General features: G+C 37.9%; 1 long non-coding RNA gene across 1 annotated transcript; it reads right to left on the bottom strand.

Annotated features, from left to right (window-relative positions):
- Positions 1-15,971: 15,971 nt before the first annotated feature.
- Positions 15,972-16,271, bottom strand: LOC116177568. The gene is made up of 2 exons (XR_004146700.1): positions 16,054-16,271; positions 15,972-16,001 (listed from the first exon to the last, which is right to left on the bottom strand). It is a non-coding gene; the product is annotated as an uncharacterized LOC116177568 (long non-coding RNA).
- Between the last annotated feature and the right edge of the window lie 1,489 nt (positions 16,272-17,760).

The following is a 17,760-nucleotide window of genomic DNA, read 5'->3' as shown; positions in this document are numbered from 1 at the left end:
GCCAAAAAATTGATTCTTACCTTATCCTTAAGCTTTTAGGTTAATTTCTATTTAAGATCTACGATTTTCGACAAAGGTGATTCTCCATGATTCGATTTTGGGTTTGTTAGTAGCTAAATATCCATAACGTGTACTTGGATATGGGTTTTTTTTTTAATTTGAACTCATTTGGCCACTAGTGCGCTACTTCATCGAGAAGTTTCAAGAAGATTGTAAGTATACACCATAAATACACAGGATAAAATTGTAGACGAAGATGACCGCAGAGCACCAATGGAGGCGAAGGTTAATTAAAAATAAGAGAGTCGCAGAATTAATGAAAATTGCAAACACAGTTCAAGGAAGAGATCTAAAACCGATCAAAACTCATTGCAAATTTTAAGTATGTCACAAATGAGTTGCATATTAGCGGGCCCGTGTGGCGCAGTTGAGTTGAAACTTGATTGCTACTAAGGCTCCCTGGTTCGAATTCAGGTTCGGGCATGGATTTGTAAATGTAGGTATAGTGGATTGGGTTGGTTGCTCCAAAATAAAGGTCAGAAATAAATAAATTAATAAGTGTAAATACAATTTAGTTCAAAGCTTCTTGGAATTACTTTATGAGTATTGGAAACTACTACATCTTTAAAGGATTGACTCTAAAAAACATTTAAAGACCCCTTAAAAGGTCTTTTAAATATTCTAAAGCATTTAGAAGCTCCTGGAGTGTTTTTTAAACTACCTTAGGCATTTAAGGTGACCCGTAAATGTCCTCCATGTTTACTCCCCAAATTAAAAACGCTCGATATGTGTCCCATTTGTCATACGACACATATCCAAACGGTAATCTGGCTCAGACCACAAATTTTGTAACATTTTCATGTCTATTGTTACCAGAGCGCCAATGATGCGTCTCCTAGGTTTGTTAAGCATTCTTGTCTGTGGGGGTACATAAACAGGGTACTGAAGATACCCCTAAAGACAGAAGTCATTAAATGACAAACTTCCACATCACTGGACCTGGCGTACCAGTGCAAACGACTCAGATTTGTTCGCATGGCCCTCTCAATCTCCCGATCTAACGCCGCCTTATTATATGTGTCCTACCTTTGAGAGTATGTTAAAAATCATGTTTATCCCACTGCCAAGAACACATAGCGATCTTACGAGACGCATCGGTGCAGAGGAATCTGAAATGCTTTAACAACTTGAAGATAAGCTAGGATCTATAAGAATCAATAAAAGTTTTTGAAAAGCACTTAAAAGCCCTTAAAAGCTTTGGAAAAAATTATGAAAACGTATTAGTGACCTTTATTGGTATTTAAAGGCTTTTAAGGCCTCTAAAATGCTTTCTTGGAGATACTAAAAATCTCCAAAAGATTCTATAAAACTTCGAAGCCGGCAAAATGTCCTAGAAAGCTCTTGTAGACTCTCTGGCACCATTGTTAACGTTTATCGAAAAAACGAGGGCGATATTTTGCATAAGTACAAGATGCGGAATGCATCTGAATGCATTTCTGTTTAAGAAGGCTGTGTATGAGAGACATGAGGCATGAAGGTTTTAATATTCTGACTCAGATCCCACAATTATATTGCATGGCCCTGTAAGGGAAACACTTTAATTAACTTTTTTGAATTAAAAATTTTAAGCTTAGTAATCTGTGTACTTTTAAAAGATCTTCTAACATTCCAAATGTAAATTTTAAAAAACACAGAGACACAGAAGGGGATTAACGGTATTCAAAAAAATCTCAGATATTTCAAATGAATTTAAAAATATACTTTTAAAGACATTTACAGGCACAAAGATGTTTCAAGAAGAATCCAATAGGGTTCCAAAACGTTGTGGAATATCAGTGATGGAGTCAAAAACCCTGCCCGGTAAATAAATATTGAGGTAGACTTTTTTTATCTCTGTAATGGTATGAGAAAATAAACTTTTGCTGTTTTATTCTTTATCGTGATTGTTATCATACAATAAAGCGTGTCTACGAAATAGGGCAACCGTACGGAGGAGTCATACCTGCAAGGGTGGAGCAGAGACGCAAAGTAGCAGCACAAACCTAGGCGAAGAGGAATAAAAGACATTCCAAGGTTGCACTAAGTAATTCAAACTGGGAACAAGGGTGTCTAAAATGCAATTAATTAACATTGTTTTCGCTCCACTGCCGAAAAGGGAGAAGCGTTCCAGTGTAGGGAGGTTTTGGCGGGGCGGTAGCCAGAGGGAGGTAAGAGTGGGCAAATCCCGCTCTTGGGACCCACCTTGCCCGCTCTTGAAAATTGCTCAATATGACACAATATCAAAAATGATCAAATATTTTTTAAAAAATTCAACAAAAGAAGATATAGAAAACTTTAACCACTTTAAATTTAAATGGGAAGTTAAGCATAATGGTGATTCATTTTACCTTTCAAAGTTTCTTGTAGCTCTAGAAATACCCAAGTTATGGCAAAAAAACCAGGAAAATATCGTTTTCGGGGATACGCTAACGTTCATGTTTTCAAAAATAAATTAAAGAAATTTTTAACAAATGCCTTTCTTAGCTTTCTAATGTTCTAAAACAACATTTTTATGACTTATTGGGGTTAGCACCATCAGAAAACTAAAAATAAATCACTAAGGGCTTGTTAAAATCGTAGTACCGGTATAAGGGAGGTGACCTTCAACTTTTATGCCAGCAATCTGCGTTTTGGGTCCCGGTAACCCGATTTCAATGATCATCAGTTCGCCTGCCTACGCACTTATTTTCTGCCGAACCACTAAACCGAAGGCACACCGTTCCTAGGCGTAAGATGAAAAACTGAAAGACTTTCGAAAATGTGCTTATTATTTTTATTTATTAAATCAAATTATGCTTCCAAATTATGGGACCTGAGCTTTATAAGGACAAGTAAATCAAAACCACTACTACTACGAGGTTATTTCCAACGCAACTTACTCACATATGCAGACGGACAGACTACCTACTCTTAAAGTCGATACAATACATGTATCATTTCTTTGGCATCGAGCAAAAGAGTTTGGTCTTTTTCCCAAGAAAATTTAGAGAATTTAGATCGATTTTTGTGATGGGTACCAAAATTAATTCTTGATAGTTGCACATCTGGAACCCATAATCTTTCATATAGCGAAAACCCGATGTCGATACGAGGCCTTAGGGATTGAGATATAGCGCAGAACGATAGGCAGACGGGCGGAAATGTAAAGTTCCACTTTCGTGGGTTGCGCTAAGAACAAATTTCTTCAGCTGGACATAGCAAATTATTAATATTTCGCATGCCCGCTCTTAGAGACTATGTTTCTCGATTTCTTTAAAAATGAAGATTTTTGCTGCACTTTGCTATGGTATTGGCGCTGAACATAAACCTTTGCTTTTCCTAAGAAGCGAAATGGCGATTCTTTCAGGGAACGTTGGGAAGTATTCTATGAAGTTTTATTTAAAGAAATGCTGTTACATTTACAGGGTAAATTTCATGAAACAGGGTTAGATGTCGGTGATGGACCATGAAGGTTTGGGTTGGAGTTTAGGTAGGAGAAGAACAAGTGAAAAGGTAAATAAATGGAACTACACAACCGGAAGAAAGCCATGAACTGATGGACGATGCCTTCTTTGTGGAGTAGACCATCACAACGGGATTGGGGGAGGTGGGTGCAAGCCCCACACTTCCCTTACACCAAGCTTTAACGGAAGGGTGCGAAAGGCCAATTCCCGTAGAATAAAAAAACATGAAGAAAAGGGGGGCATGCTTAACGAACTCAAGAAATTAACACGTGCTCCATATCCAAGTTAGTGACGGAGTGCCGTTCACTTTCTAGGGAGTTGTAGCGGGGGCTCTCTAGCGTTTTATATTTTTTCGATTTTAGACTTTTTTAAAATAAATTTTGAGGGTTAGTTTCTACAATTATTCGTGGGTGTCAATATTCCAAAAAGTTAGTAATTCTTAATCAGAATGGCGATCCGTTTTTTTACCGGTCACTGGTGACCCGTTAATAGATCAGGAAAATTACTGGCATCAGTCTGTAGAGCGTTAGCAAGTGACAAACTATCTTAAATGGGTCTACGTGGCTTAAACCGCCCGGTCAGGATTACTCAGAGCGGTATGCGGATCCCGCTAAATTTCCAATATTAAAAGACTGGTGTTTTGATATTGCGATTCGGGCGCTTTCTATCAAGAATAAAGATGGCCGATTTAATTACTTAGGGCTATTTTGGGGGCGGTTTGGTAAATTTAAAAGATGAATAGGGAGTAATGCGGGCGATGGAGTCTGAGGCATTCGCTTTGAGGCCAGCATAGAGCTCTGGTTGATAATATTCGGTTTTGAACCGTCCGAAATAAAAATGTGTATCAGCCTTTAAGCGTTATCTTTGTATTAAAACATTACGCCTTATTTGTGACAATAGATACTAGTCAGTCCAAAGGCGCCGTTATACAACTATTTCTGAAAAGCATCTTGAAATGGCTTTAAAATGATGTATTTTTAGATCCTAAGGAATTTTTTTGTGTTGAACAAAGTGATGTGATAGGGTGCTTAATCCAGGTCCGAATAATGACTTTGAGACCCTGCAGTTACCATGAAATGATTTTCCCTGAGGTAAGTTGCTTTGATTTAAAAGCCTTCTTCAACCATTCATTGGTGCTTTCACAAACCTGGCCATTAGTCCTTGTATCTTTTTAACGCTCCCAGTTTCTGATCCAGCGTGAAAATCAGGAAAAAAAAATGTACCTCTAGATACTCCAGATTCTTTTGCAAGCACTGGGCTTTCGATTTCCTTTCCTTAACCTCGCCTACATGGAAATAGCACAATTCCCACTGGAGGTACTGCAAATTACATTTCATTTTAATTACTGGAGCTATGCAAAAAATCGATCATTCCGGGATTTTTGAAGAGGCATTCGCTCCTGGGTTACCAGAGCAAACAATACGTTTAGTCGTTCTCAAAAATATTCGGGAATGAAAAAAACCAAGTGGTTTTGCGAGTATTTTCATCGGAACGGAGATGTAAACGCGAGTTCCGTTAGACAAGTAGTTATTTGACAGATAATACATTTAATAGTGTGACGTCACAAGCGCACAATAAGCGAAAATCCGGAAATATACAGAAGTTTCAAAATTTACAAATTTCATAGAACCTAACTAGATGCAGTTTGGGGACTTTTCGGATTCCTCAAAATAACATTGCTATTTTTGATACAGGCCCATTTCAGTAATCTAAACGTGATATTCTAAAAAAGGAGCATGAAACAGCCTGGAAACTGACGTTGTCGCAACACAGCTAATATTTTTGAGATGAGTAGGCGAATGTCAATGAATGCAAATGTATGAAAAATAATAAAAAGTCATTCGAAAAAAAGTTGTAAGGTTTTTCAAGAGTTGGTTGGTTGTTATATTACTAGCATACAACAGACGTACTAACGAATCTGCCAATTTTTATTTTCATGCTTGACTTAGTCGAAGGAATTACATGTGCACGGAATTCCATTTGAGAAACAACGGGATTGGGAAAATTACGAATGTTGTGTTTTGCAACGTTCCAAATCACTAAAATTAAGGCTGATTGTGAGGCAGCGATTACAATCGAAACTTAATGAAAATAAACCCTACGCAAACGGGAAATAATTCTTTTATCAACCCCCACCCTCCGACTCCGCCCGAAAGGTAAAGAGACCGATGCTTTCAAAGCTAATACCATGTACGTTAACAAATAAACCTAATTTCATCCTTTGTGTCTTCGCTTCTGTTTCATACCTGCATACTTGTGCAACACAAACATTAAAAACAAAAATTATCCAAAACGAGTAGGTAGATAACAACTTACTGAAGTCCCGACACACACCACAGGGATAGTTTAATAATTAGTTCCGAACAATACTACGTTCGTCCCAATTAAAACTTTGTGAATTGGGAATGCGGATGGCTTAATAGCGCTATGCTAAAACTGCAGGTTTAGGATATATATGTTTTATTAACGCACCAACGTTGGCGGAAAACCAAATTTGTGGCATTACAAATGCATAGTAAGTCAATTTGTTCACGGTCTTAAATTTGCCCTCCAAGGGGAGCAGTGGTGTATGAAACTGCTCTATTTAATGACATGATTTAAAATCCTTTCATCTCACATCTTTCTTTTTCCTTAGCCCTCCTTGGATTATCGACTTTATTCAAGCTACGGAAAACCAAACCGAAATTTAGTTTATAGGCAAAGTTCCAGTTTAGACTGTTGTGAACGTTGAATAGTTAATTGGGTTTAAAATTTTGATTAGTAATTTTCAAGTTACCCTCTGACTGATCAGAAACATTTAAAATATTGGGTAGGGGAGGCTTCTCTGTGAAACACGAGCTTTGCACAATAACTTTTCAGAGCGGGTAGAAAATTGGTTCATAGTATCTTTTGAAGTGTGGCGCATTTAAATATACCCCTAATTAGGCAGCATTTCAATTTTACATTTTGTATTCGAAGTTAAAAGTGTCTGTTGGATAATTACAATTTGTTCGCTTAGTGGTTTATGTACCGGTTATGTAATTTCTTCATGTACATATTTAGGACAGAGGGAAAGTATTTCATTGGTTCACAGGCTTTGGGGCTGTATACTGAGCTTCAGAATTCTGTAACGTTAGTTTACTCTTGCTAAGCTGCGTTTAATTTGCAACGTTGCAGAAGTAATTTAATACGACGTATTTCCAACGTATAATTCAAAACCAAAACCAGACACGATTTATAACAAATAATTTATTGACGAACGTGTGAGGAGATTACTAAAATCCCGTCGTATTACAATCGACAAAATCAAAACTTGGACTTGTTATGAGTAATATTTGTTTGATGGAATGTTCTTGAAACCTTGACTCTTTTAGACTCTTTCGCATAATTCAAAGAGAAAATTCGCAAAAAATTAATTTGCGCGATAGCAGCTTTTCCTCACATATGTGTCCAGATAAGACTTCTTTTTTACCTCGATTTTAAATTAAGTGTTTCCTTATTTATGCGTAAATCTTTCTATATTCGTTAATACGTACCAATTTACGACATTCTTACCAGAAGATGACAAATTGGCCTGAATAGTCACTGTAGTACATTGCTTCGTTTATGTTGGGACAGAACAAGTCGATTTTTCAAATTGTTTGCTAATCAATTGTATCATAAAAGGATGTAGAACAGGTGAATGAATCGAAATGAAATGGGAAACGTAAAGAACACCCGTAAAAGAACGTACTAACGCTTTCCATTCCATCTCGATGATCGATAGATATTATATTCGAAAATGGCCCAAATTCGTCTGCAATATCAAATTACCCAACGCTCATGCATCACCGTTTTAACAATGTTGTAACTCGTATTCCTTTTTTTTTATTAAGGGATTGTATAGACTTATCGTTTGGGTGATCGAAAAGCGTAAGGGTATGAGGTTTCATTGCCATATGAACAGTATATTGTTTACTTGCACCTACTAATATGTCATGTAGTTTGTTATCCATGTCGAACACAAAGGTCTATTATAAGCCTGTCATTTTTAAGATAAATTGCAAGCGACGATCCGAAAAATTAATTCAGTGAAGGGGGTGGTTATACCGAATCCTGATGTGTGCTTTAATCATCAAAGGTTTCAGGTAAATCTGAAACTAATTTACTTTTGATGTCAGGCAGCTACATAAACACGGCGATGATGTCTTTACCTATATGCTTTCGAGTAGGTACTCGAAACCCAACTAGTGAAACACCAAACCTTTTTCATATGAACCGTTCGCAAAGTGGATTTCTCACTTTTCCTAGTAGTAAAGCTTTCTATATGAGCGTATTCGCGATAATGTCACATTATTTTTAACTTTAGTAAATTGTATAAGGGAATATGACGCGAAATTCCGAGTTTTAAATGACATTCCATGAACTAATTACAAAAAAAGGTATGCAACAAAAAGCTCGGCTAGTTTTCGATAAAAGCTTTCGAACCAAGTTTGCTCTAGGTCGTATCTAATTCCTATTCATCTTTTTTGGTGTAGAGTGCAAATTTTAGTGGAAACGGCTTGTATTATTCCATGTGTTTTAAATTGCCCTCCGATTTTCGTACAGGTAGGTATCTTAAAAAATGTTTCATTGGGTTTTTCTCAAACTCTGCCAGGGTTTTTATCCACTTTGCACTCTATTATGTCGTATGCGGCTCTCAATTGGGGACATTCAGCTGGGCGACATAGAATTTTCCGATTGCAGAGGAAAGCTATAAGAACAATTGCCAACATAGGGTATCGCGAAGAATGCAAAGACAGTTTTATAAAATTAAGAATTCTGACATTACCTTGTCAATTTATTTACCAATGTCTAATACATATAAAAAAAAACATAGCTCAGTATACAAAACATAAAGATCTACACCATTATGAAACAAGAGACAACAATAACCTCATAACAGATCATTTTAGGTTAAAGTTATCACAAAATGGCCCAAATTATTTGTCTCACAAATTTTATAATAAACTGCCCCCAAAAATACGGTCTTTACCACTACACCAATTTAAACTAGTCATCAAGCAACTGTTGATATCTCACTCCTTTTATTCTTACGATGAGTTTTTAAATTGTAAACTTTAATGTGAATTGTAACCTGTTTTAACTTCACTCCAGTACAACCTTGACATGTGTAAGTACAATATGTATAACAACACGAATTATATATTATTATTATTATTATTATTATGGTCGGTGTTTCTTGTGAGAACTCAGGTCTAGCCTGGTTAACTAATCGCACGGATTAAAAATCAAGTAACGATTAGTGTCTGTGTCTGTGTCTGGTGAAGTTATGTAGGGTCCTTAAAAAAAAAAAAAAATAAAAAAATCACACACGTACATTGGACATCTAGGGATACTATGTAATTCGTACTTACCAACATACCTATTGATGGGCACAATAGCCAACGCTATCAGGAAAGAGGAAAACAAAACAAAACAAAACAAAAGTCACTATAATAATTCCTGTAATATTATTAAATGGAGTTTATTGTGTAAGTGTTTCTTTGGCTTTGCGTTTGGGTTGAATACGAGTGGGTTGTGATAACGTGGTGTGTTTCTGTGAGGAAGGAGTTTTGTGTTTTTTAATTGTATTTATGGTGTTTATTTGTTCCTGAGGTCGTATTTGTGAGGTTGCTTGGGTTTTTGGTGGAGATATTGCAGTATTTTGTGAGCCTGTGGTGCTGTTAAGGTTTTTGCGCTTCGGTTGTATACGAGTGGGTTGTTTCTGAGAAGAAGGAGTATTGTGTTTTTTAACTGTGCTAGGGCGTGTAACTTTATTGGATGGACCTGTCTTTGTAGTACATGTTGCATTACTTGTATTTATGGTGTTTCTTTGTTCTTGAGGTTGTATTTGTGAGGTTGCTTGGGTTTTTAGTGGAGATATTATAGTATGTTGTGAGCATGTAGTTCTGTTAAGGTTCTTGCGTTGCGGTTGAATACGAGTGGGTTGTGATAATGTGGTGTGTTTCTGTGAAGAAGGAGTTATGTGTTTTTAACTGTGCTAGGGCGTGTAACTTTATTGGGTGGACCTGTCTTTGTAGTGCATGTTGCGTTACTTATATTTATGGTGTTTCTTTGTTCTTGAGGTTGTATTTGTGAAGTTGCTTGGGTTTTAGGTGGAGATATTTTAGTATGTTGTGATTATTATTATTATTATGGTCAGTGTTTCTTGTGAGAACTCAGGTCTAGCCTGGTTAACTAATCGCACGGATTAAAATCAAGTAACGATTAGTGTCTGTGTCTGGTGAAGTTATGTAGGGTCATTAAAAAAAAAAAAAAAAAAATCACACGTACATTGGACATCTAGGGATAATGTAATTCGTACTTACCAACATACCTATTGATGGGCACAATAAGCCAACGCTATCAGGAAAGATTATTATTATTATTATTATCAAATCTTTTTCAAGTTGTTCTGAATTTCCCTGCGTACTCCTATAACGGCAGCCCGCTGTGCAAATCGAGTAAAATTTCAAGCTCATCCGGTTATATAGGAGAAAAGAAGAGAGACGCACGACAGTCGCTATAGCGTACAGGTCGTCCACTAAAATTGGAATTACGAAAATTAGACGGCGAAGTTCCTCTGCCTATAACTAAACCCTTCACATTAACATGTAACCAAAACATAAAAAGGTCGATAACCTGCAGAATCAATTTATCCAATTAAACTCCGATACTGGTAGCCGATTAACGAGATGGTACTCCGGCATTAAAACCGTACTAAACCTGTTATACCAATTTACGGGATAAATACATGCCCATTTTGAGAATAATTATTATAATTACAGTTTCCAATGCGGCAACGCGAAATCTGAAAGCGAGCAGTGCTGCCAACACTGTATATACAGTGTGATCAAATAATATTGTTTATTTTATTTTAATCAGTTACTTTATATTTTCTTCTTTCGTGTTTGATAGTCTACACCCTGTCACTAACTAGCAACTACCAAGGGCAAATCCAAGGCTTACATGGCGCCCGAGCAGTGAGTACTACTGCAGGCCGACCGAGCAGGGGTAATTAGTTCAAAGGCGCCCAACTTTTAGGAAACTACAGCACCAGTCCAGAAAAAAGGTACGACAATCCTAGTTAATATTATATTAAATTCCAGAAAAGGTTTTGTTTTATCCAAAATTTTCTTATCTTTGCCCTTGTCGTTACTGTAAACGCGAATATCCAGAACACGGTACTTCATTAATACGATCACCGCAATGTTCGTAACGTACAAAGAAAATATATCCAAAAACTACAATACCAAAATCAGACCTAATTACAATTATTTTGAACTTACGTACCATATTAATAAATGGGTTTCGGATTGTAACATAGGTAATTAAATTAACACATATGGCGTAAGCCAAAAATAACCGTGTTAACAAGGAGGAATTCTATGAAAATAACGCTATCTAAAGAGAATACACCGTCCCATTCGCGTAAAGACGCAACTTTAGCGCGATGACTCTGGAATTTTCCCAATCAGATCAACATTTTTCGCAAAGATCGCCCTGTCATTTCAACGACAAAAGCAAAAGTGATATGATCTCAATCCCAATGGCACCAACTACTCCTAACACACTAAAAGTGCATTTAGTCATTTACTCAAACCAAGAGCACATTAAACACACTAATGTGAAGATATTACAGGATGCCCAGATCAAGCCAGCTCGATAGGACGACGAAAACCTAAAATCAGAAGATAAATATCATATTTTTTTATTTTTCTTAATTTTATTGTCCCTCTCTATAGAGCAACAGAAGTTAAGTAGCAATACATCGAGGGTGCATTTTTCTGAAGAAGTAGCAGCCCTGAAAACAATATTAGAGTACGAACCCAAAACAAAGGAAATGAAAATAGATACCGCAGGGAGAACCGTTGCTGGCGATGCGGAGAAACGGGTCACCCCAGATGTCAATGCACAAAAGTATTTAAGATATTCTGTTCACACTGTGGGAGAGAAGGCGCTCTTTCTAGGGATTGTTCCTGTAGATTCTCGGAAACCGAGAATCGTCAGTGGGAATAACACTGGGATTCTCAACCGTCCTTGCCGAAAACCATGTATAAAAACTCTGTAAAAACTGCATGGGTACCAAAACCTTACGGATATTAAGGCAGGAACATATCTTATCAATTCCCTAAGAAGATAACCATGTATAGTTGGCAGCAACAACTCGAATACAAGCCACGAGTTACTATAGATTTCCTTGTATCGTGAAAACACAAGGTAAGGTAATAGAGTGTTAGTATCTACCCACTTTAGCCTCAGACATAACAAACAAAAACGATTTCATTGAAGAGCAACGGATTAGCATCAATTCATACCACCGCAGAATGACATTTCCGGACCAGGGGCAGAATATGGGAACGGAACCCAGTACATCCTACGCCTAGATGAGAAACAGCTTCCTGTACTCAACCAGTTCCTAGAAAAGGCATAAGAGAGAAGTTTAGATCGTCACCAGGCATACTATAACTATGAAAACAGGTGCCGAACCCCCAAAAACAGATATACTAACCCCGTAATCCAGCTATCCAAAAAATTATAAACTAGGAGGTGGAGTGCCAGGAGTTCACCAATTGTACTAGTGAAGAAATCATCCCGGAGACACCGCTTCTCTGTGGACTATCGCTGACAGTCAAAGACGTATATCCTTTGCTCTTTACGCAAGGTATCTTAAACAAACTAAGAGAAGCAAGGTATACATCTTTCCAAATGTCCTTGATCTTTACTTTAAACTAAAAAATAAAATAAACAATTACCACGACCACATTTAATCTACACAAAGATTGAAATTCATAACATGCATGGTGACCCATCCTACTATATCATCTGCTAAAACCAATGAGAACGTTCCCATAACGTTATATACACTACACAACAATAATTTAAAACTCGCCCCACTTGTTGAAACACTTCGTACCTGCACCACCTTCAAATTTTACTGACTGTAATCCTCGATTCGTGGCGTAACAATCAGCATAAGTGGCTTTTTCGAATTATCTTTCAGTCGCAACCCTCTCGCTGAACATCGCGAATTAATTACTATCCTTCTTTATACTTCTCTGCCATTTCTTCTCCGTCGTCCGTCAGAAACACATTAACATGACAAATGAAGGGAAATCTGATCCAAATACGAACGATCACAAACACCGAACACAAAGTGATTGATTATTTTGCGAACAGAAAGGAAGAATACCTAAATGAAACACTGGAAACAGTATCGCAATGGTTCCAGTTAATGCCGTGTATATTATGGAGTTATAAATATTTTACACTGCTCCCAGTATTGATTGCAGAAATAATGGGGGTTGGAGCCTTGTTTTTGTAACTAACAAAAATTGAATACATTTTTTTTTGTACACGAAAGCGCGTGTTTTCCTCGACCTTTTTGCCGAGAACGTAATTGGCTCGCATTGTGGGTTATAAGGAGTAAACCAGAGGGTGTTTTGGGATGTATCGCCTTATTTGTTTTTGTCGATGTTTTTCAATTGCTTCCTATGCTTAATCAAAGTGAAAGATGTGCATTTAGTTAACGGTTTCGGAAAATGCGTAAAGGAAAGTAGAGCGTCGGCGCCGGGGTTGGCAGTTTCCCTCCTCGTCAGTAGTGACCGTGCCTTTGCGACGTTATCACAACCACCCACCTTTCCAAAAACGATTACGATAGTAGAAAGTAGACAAGCCGTGTTTTCTTCGTGGGCAAATCCCGGTGGTTTTTCGCAAAATGTTACGAATTATAGACGCAATGGTTTACTTGTGAAAATGGAAACTCGAGCGCAGTAGACAATTTAAATGAAACACTGTGCGGTCTCGGTAATTCGTACGTATAGTGGATTTTACTATGGGCAAGGATAACGGAATTGTAACCAGTTGTTGCAGAAGTTAGAAGGGCGTAACGTCGGAGAGAAAAGGTAGGTCATGGTGCCACACGTATTTGAAAATGCACGCGCGACCTTTAATTGAAATTCATCGGTCATAAAAGCGATTGAAGTTGCTTGAAAATTTAATGGGCGGGTTCTAAATTTAGTCGGAGTCATTAGGCAACTGCAATGAAGCTTTAATTACGTCGCTATTGCTGCGGAATCGACGTGAAATTATGGAGTTATTACGCGCAAATAATGTTATGCAGGCTGATGCACGGAAAGTAGGGTAACGGAATGTGGAGTCTGAAAGGAATATTGCTCCATTCATGCGCTCTCAATTGTTTTAAGCCTGCCAGTTCTGAAAATTATTGGTTTTCATCACGCCGTAATAAAGAGGTGCAGGTTTACACTTGCACCAGTCCATAAACGACCGCCCTCTTTTCCATCCCATTTTGATAACAATTATGATTACACTTAGCCACAAAGGTAAAGTACTGCAAATGCAAAGTTGTCTAAGGGACGCCAATGCACCACGAAAATTCATTTTAGGGATTCTATCGCTGCATTCTAGTACTACTGGACAAAAAGATCCGTTGTCCAAATTCGTAGTTGTAATGGTTAATTAAAAATGTCTTCAATTGTGAAATGTCAAAATGTGGATCACACCAGCTAGTTCAACCAAACGGGTATATTACGGACTGACCTCTTGAGTTTCGTAGGTATTCAGATTTTATTTTATATGAGTATTTCTGTGCCTAGGAACTTTATTTTCATAGAGAATACCACTTAACCTAGTAATTATCACTCAACAGTTCGAAATATACCTACAGTACGTAAATTTTATCTTTTGAATATATAATAACTTTACGTTTTTTCCTGTAATTGTATTTACATACACTACTACAGTATTAAACTTAACTGGGAATAGGTTCAGGAACTGAAGTTTTAATATGACGACGAAATATAATTTTTCATTAAAAACTTAAGGAACTTCTCCCAATTAAGCGTTGTTAAATGTCACATAAATAGGAAACTTAATTCATAACAAATTGCCCTAGGTTAAGGTCACCATTCTTGGTAATTGTAGCCCGTTTAGACCATTATGGACAAAGTATAGACAACAAAAGTTTAATTCGTACCAAATCGAATCGGCTCCCTTCGCACTACCACTATTTTTGCCAGGTCAAAGATCTTTTTTTTGGGTATAGCTTAGGTATTCTTCCAGAGATGATATTTGTTTCATTCTTGTAGACCTTTCGTAAGGTTTTAGTTCCCTCTACTGCTTGAGGGCATTTGATGCCAATTGTTTGCCATTTCCCTTTACTCCCTAATATATTGTTATATTGTTTTCTTCTAGCGCCTCCCCTACCTTGATGGCTACCCGGTATCTATCGGTTTCCCATCTAGGGCATTGAAGAACAACCGTGTTCTGAATTGTCCAGCGCCCCACAATCTAGGCAGTTGTCACTCTCCTGTCACCGCTCCGCATCCGTGGGACACGCTGAAGGGAAAAAAAAGGAAAAAAAAAAAAACAAAACAAACACAAAGGAAAATCTGGACAAACACGTAGCCTGGTTACAGCGGTGATCAAAGACCTGTTGCCGGCCGCTCGTCGGTGTAGGTCGAGGTTAAACTAAAAGTGTGCAAAAAAAAATCCCAGGCGCCAGAAGCTGTATATAAGGTATCAAACAGATCGTGGATGGTTTTGCTCCCGCTTCCAAAGCAGACGAAACTGGCTGAAGTCAGACTCAGGAACACTAAATAGAAATAAAAGAAAGTAGGAGAGACGAAGTAGGCGAAGGAAGAAAGGTGCACAATATTTACTTATTCGGTAGTCAATATAAAGTTCTGAAGAGATAGATTAATTAGGGGAAGTGATAAAATTGGTTTTTGTAATTCACAGGACAACAAAATTAGGTGGTGTGAGAATTATACACGCACGAAATTATACCTGACGGCAACAAGAATAGTATAACAAAGTTTAGTGCCAGTAGACGTATACCGGTCAATGTTATTGATCAAAGTTAAGGTTTGCAGGTTGCCGTGGAAAGATCTTTCATCGAGACGTGCAATTATAGTGCTGCAGACAGACAGCAGTTATTCAGATTTAGGTAACTCTTGTTTTAGTCTTACAAAAATTTAAATTAGTTAAAATGAATCACCGTGAAGCGGTAGTTGTATTGCACCTGACAGTTTTATACTTGAACTACAAAGGTAGTTGTCAAATATTAGTTTACACAAATTATAATTATAAACAGATTTTATTGAATAAATGGGTATGTGTGAGGTGAATGATTAAGGATATGAATGCATCACTGAGGACAAGAGATTACAGGGAGATAAGATAAGAGGAAAAAGATAAGAAGGAGTAAGGGAAGAGAAGAAAGGGAGTGAGTAACTTCAGGGGTAGTTTTGGGAGAGGTTGCTGACCTTTTGGTGTTTTAGTCGCCGATGGTTGTATAACTGAAGATGGTTCCTCGGAAGCTGGTATAACTCGGGGTAGGTACAACAATAGGTGTGCCTCGGCTTCGATAACCCTTGGTGCTATCCTGAAGTTCTGATAGAAGAAATAGAAGTGACGCTGACGAAGACGGAAGAATAGGTAGTGTCCAGTGACGTTCGATTAATTATATAAAATTGATTTCCAGAGAGAATAGAATGGCTAAAAGAATTTATGCCTAAATCCCGTGCAAGATGGTAATAAGTTGGCTTACCTCTACAGGTGTTGAACGAGCCTAAGTTTTATGCTGCCATGTGGTTAATGATCCGCATAACGCGTAAAACGCCAAATCACAATTGGAACAATTGAAATGTAAGTAAATAATAATTACGGCGTAAATGTAGCTTAAATTCTTGATAATCCTCACAGATGAGCCGGATAAAACCCAGTTAAGAATTTGTAGCTTCACCACATACAGACAAGTGTCTTACAATGCCACAGGAAGAATGAATTCGGGGAAAATCAAGAGAACTAGGGATTCCCCTTATCTATTAGGTAATACAAATAAGGAAACCGAAAGTTTCCTAAATTCAAATTGTATGACAAAGAAAGAAGACCTAGATAAGCTGAGAGAAAGAATAGGAAGATTTTTAAATGTGAACAGTTCGATTTTATCAGTAAGATTAAGATGTGAAATCACAGAAGAGAAAGGAACAATGAACTAGGAAATTGAAATGTTATAACCCGTAATTAATGGACAAGACATAAAGTAAAAACCCAAACCCAACCCACTATATTGCTCAATAAGCGAAACAATCCACCCCAAACAAATTAAAACCCAGGAAAATCCCCAATAAAAAAAATAGCCCAACCCCTGGAGCTGACAGAAAGTGGAAGAGCTCAGATAGAGGAGCGAAACTTACATTCGAAAGGAAAATGAAAGAAGTGAACGTAAGCCTCTAAGGTAGACCTGCCCTTAAAACATTCCCAACCTGCCGCCCGAATTGAATGTAAATTAAACCTAGATTCTGGAGAAAATATAGAAAATTAACCGTTACACTCCTTCTTCCGGATTTCTTTAGGTACACCCCATTCTCTCCGTGCCCTGTTAAGAACTGCGTAATGAGCTAGTTTGTTTCGCCGTGATTCTTCTTAGCCTATCTCTTAAGGTCTTCCACGTCTCCCATTCCTGCTATTCCGCTTCCCAGACATTTAGCACACCCTTCATTCGTACCTCGAGCTGATCTTTAACCTCGGTGGAGGTGTGCGCTATGCTGTGGCTATCTTCAGGATGCCGAATAAAGCTTACGAATTTACGACCTGTTACCACTATGCTCACCATCACCATCAGAAGCACCCCCGTAGGCGCTAAAAGCCGGAGGACACTATTAAATGCGATCCCAACACTGATCCTTTCGACCCCTATATTAGCTACAAACTGGTAACCCTTTCCGGAAGTAGCTTAATCCGTTTCTTCTCGTTACTCATGTAGATGTATACCGCTTTCCTAAGACATCCTGGTATCCCTTTTCTTCTCATTTCTTCCAATATAGCATTCGTCGAGACTAAATTGAACACATTTTGCGTATCTAGCGAGGTACCAATTGTCACCTCTCTAGTGTGTCGGGTTCCTCTCAGAGCCTTTTCTGCAGAATTAATGCTTCTCGGGTCCCCTTCTTTTCCTGAAGCAATACTACCCCTCCGATAGACCGGAAAACGGGTCAATTCTTTCGGCGTTGAACTTCTCTAGTGGCTTATCAGAGAAATTGCTCATTGGCCCCGGGTCCTTTTTTGGTATAAGGCCGACCGACGCTTCTTTCCAACCCTCCGGGTATTCTCCGGTGGACGGAATTTGGTGAAATACCATTCTGGTTTCTACTCAGCTAGTTTGGCGACTAGTTCCAGGGGAAACTCATCAGGCCCGAATATCTTTTTCTTGGACATCTTCTTAGCCGCGTCTCATACCTCTTCTGGGATCACC

The sequence above is a fragment of the Photinus pyralis genome, unplaced genomic scaffold (genome assembly GCF_008802855.1).
Source record: "Photinus pyralis isolate 1611_PpyrPB1 unplaced genomic scaffold, Ppyr1.3 Ppyr1.4_LG8, whole genome shotgun sequence".
NCBI classification, from domain to species: Eukaryota; Metazoa; Arthropoda; class Insecta; order Coleoptera; family Lampyridae; genus Photinus; species Photinus pyralis.
Note: the sequence above shows the minus strand (reverse complement) of the source record. Positions and strands in the feature narration are given on the sequence as shown.